This window comes from Saccopteryx bilineata, chromosome 1 (genome assembly GCF_036850765.1).
Source record: "Saccopteryx bilineata isolate mSacBil1 chromosome 1, mSacBil1_pri_phased_curated, whole genome shotgun sequence".
Classification (NCBI taxonomy): Eukaryota; Metazoa; Chordata; class Mammalia; order Chiroptera; family Emballonuridae; genus Saccopteryx; species Saccopteryx bilineata.
Genome location: NC_089490.1, coordinates 11,933,003 through 11,935,807, shown reverse-complemented (window position 1 = coordinate 11,935,807; position 2,805 = coordinate 11,933,003). Strand labels below are relative to the sequence as shown.

The 2,805-nt window shown below is 58.5% G+C and overlaps 1 non-coding gene across 1 annotated transcript; it reads left to right on the top strand.

The window, feature by feature from the left end:
* Positions 1-2,729: 2,729 nt before the first annotated feature.
* On the top strand, positions 2,730-2,805 carry TRNAI-GAU (transfer RNA isoleucine (anticodon GAU)). The gene has a single exon. It is a non-coding gene; the product is annotated as a tRNA-Ile (tRNA).

Here is a 2,805-nt window from a genome sequence, read left to right as displayed (position 1 = left end):
GTTTCGGGTCCAGGTTGCCGGCCGAGCGGCAAATGGGCTCAGCAGGAAATCGGACATGCTGTGGGAACGGCAATGCCAGTAGCCGATGGAACACACAAACAAGAAACTCAGCTAATTAATTGGAAATTAGTTCTGGGCGGGCTCTCTGTGTCTGCGTGTTTTCCTTTCCACCTGCTCTGTTCCCTGTGTTCAGGGTGAGGGTTCTGGGGGGGGGGGCGGATAGGGCAGTGGCAACTGAGCCTCACTTCTCAACAAGTCATTTGGGAGTTCTGAAAAGGAACGCTGAGCCGCAGAAGGAAAAGAATAAAAATACCCCACAGGTCCACAAAGCCGGTGTCCCCCAGGGGCAGGACAGAGTTGTTGACTAAAATACATCTCTGGGGCTTTGCCTGCCCTAGTTTTAAATGCCATCACCATTGCCTAGTATTTTTTGCTCTTGAGCCCAGTGGCAGGCCCTCTAGCGCCCTGAGGGACATTAAGGACCTTGAACACCTAAGCAAGCAGCGGCTACCTGCCCCTCCCCCACCGCTCCCGCACTCGAGAAGCTGGTTCTTCGCCTCTCCTTGGCTTCTGCGTCATGCCAGCCACGCGGGGCGCATGTAACCCTTCCCAGCGTTCTGGGCAAGCCGGTCTTTTGAAGCCTTTCATTTTTCATTTTTTACACCTGGAGCCTTGGCACCCACAGCAATCCATGGCCCCTCCATCTCTCAAGCTCTGTCTCCCTCTACGGCCATCCTGCCTCTGTGAGGGAGCCCTCGGAACAGAGGGCAGCGTGCGGGAGCCCCTGCGCCTACCCAGGCGCCGCAGCCCCAGCCTTCCTCCTCCGCTCACCCCGCCCTGCCACCCACGTCCTCCGCCCTCTGTCCCTGTCCTAGGGGCCTGGATGGCGTCCATTCCATGCTCACCAGCAGTTCCTGACTTGTAGCTCAAAGCTCCTGACATTTCCTCGCGTTAGGTCTCTGCCCTGCCTGACAGTTTGCGACATCTCCCAAATTAGCATCATCCGCAAATTTAATTACCACGCCGCCTTAGCCTCCCTGTTCCGGGCCCCTAATGAAGATGTTACGCTGGGTCCCAGCGTGGGTTTCAAGGTCGCCAGGAGAGGGGGGCTAGCCTGCTCACCCCGCCGCCCATCGCGGGCAAAGCGACGTCCAGCCCGGCGTGCGGTGTGGGTCGCGTCCTCGGTTCCGGGAGCTTCCTCCCGGCCCTGGGCTCGGCTCTGCCTCGGCTCTGCGCTCCCTCTGCCTCGGCCGCCGCGCACTCAGGGCAGTTTCCACTCGAAGAATGAATCGCAGCAGAGTATGCCTTCCTTTTATTTTATGTTATTTTTTGGTCCAATTTCTAGCAGGAGAAAGAGCCACTAATTGAGCGTTTGTAGGGAGAGACTGGTACATGGCAGAGACGAAGAGGTGGTGATGAGGCTTGTTATCCGCCCACCTCTCCGTTTCTGAAGCACTACCCGTGACCGTGGAAAATACACGCTGAGGACCAGGATGCCTGCAGAGAAGGGAGAGAAAACACGGCCCTGGGGAGACGGCGGGCCCACAAGGTCTGCAGCCAAGAGGAGCATGAAGGAGCGGCCCCTGTGTCCCCGCCACCACCGTCTGTGGCCCCCCGCAGCAGACCCTGAGCCCCGTAAGGTACAGTCTCCCCTCCGTTGCAAGGAGCAGCCCATTGTGAACACCGCCGGCCGGCCTGCCTCCCGCACCAAACTGCAGATGGCACGCCGCAGCCCTGCCCAGGGCCGCTCAGAGGTGCGGACGCACGGGCGAGATCCAGGGTGACGTCACTCAGGCCCAGAAGACGGATCCCTGGTTATTCACCATCTCCAGCGCTTCCCCTCTCCCGCATCTTGTGACAGGCCTGTCTCCTCACCATCTCTCAGAGGGAGCGTCTTGAAGGTGTCTCTGGACCAGAGCCCAGCCTGGCCCAGCAGAGGCAGGGCACCGGGCCCAGAGCGCTGCTGTGGAGAGCGTGGGAGCAGCCCTGTGCGGTCCCTGGTGCGTGGTGGGTGGTCTGACCAACCAGCTGCACTGCCCTGGGTCCAGGTCTGGATCCTTTCTTTTCTTTTTTTTCTTTTCCAAGTGAGTGAAGGGGAGATAGACTCCTGCACGGGCCCTGACTGGGACCCACCCAGCAGCCCCTATCTGGAGGGGATGCTCTGCCCATCTGGGGCCATGCTCACAACTGAGCTATTTTTTAGCACTTGAGGCAGAGGCTCTATGGAGCCATCCTCAGTACCCAGAACCAGTGTGCTCAAACCAATTGAGCCATGGCTGCAGGAGAGAAAGAGAGAGAGAGAGAGAGAGAGAGAGAGAGAGAGAGAAGTGGGGGAGGGGGAAGGGTGGAGAAGCAGATGTTCATTTCTCCTGACCGGGAATCGAACCCGGGACTTCACATACTGGGCCGATGCTCTACCACTGAGCCAACTGGCCAGGGCCTCAGGTTTGGCTTCTTTAGCCTAAGAGCACACAAGAAGGATGTGTTTGTCCCAGCTGGTCAGCTCAGACTCATCGTGCTCAGACACCTGGCCAGGGGATGGCTCGGGGAAGGAGGAGCAGGTTTGCAGACTCTGTACCAGGCCATGTTCATTAAGGGCCGTTTCCAAGCTGTGACCATCTATGAGCTCACGCAGCAAACCCTGAGAGGCAAAAAAAAGCACAGTGGACCCTGAAGCCAGACTCTTGAGTTCAAATAATGGCCTTTGCTGTGTTAAGAGCAGTGTGACTGCCCTGGCTGGCTAGTTCAGTGGTAGAGCATCGGCCCGATGTGTGGAAGTCCCGGGTTCGATTCCCGGCCAGGGCA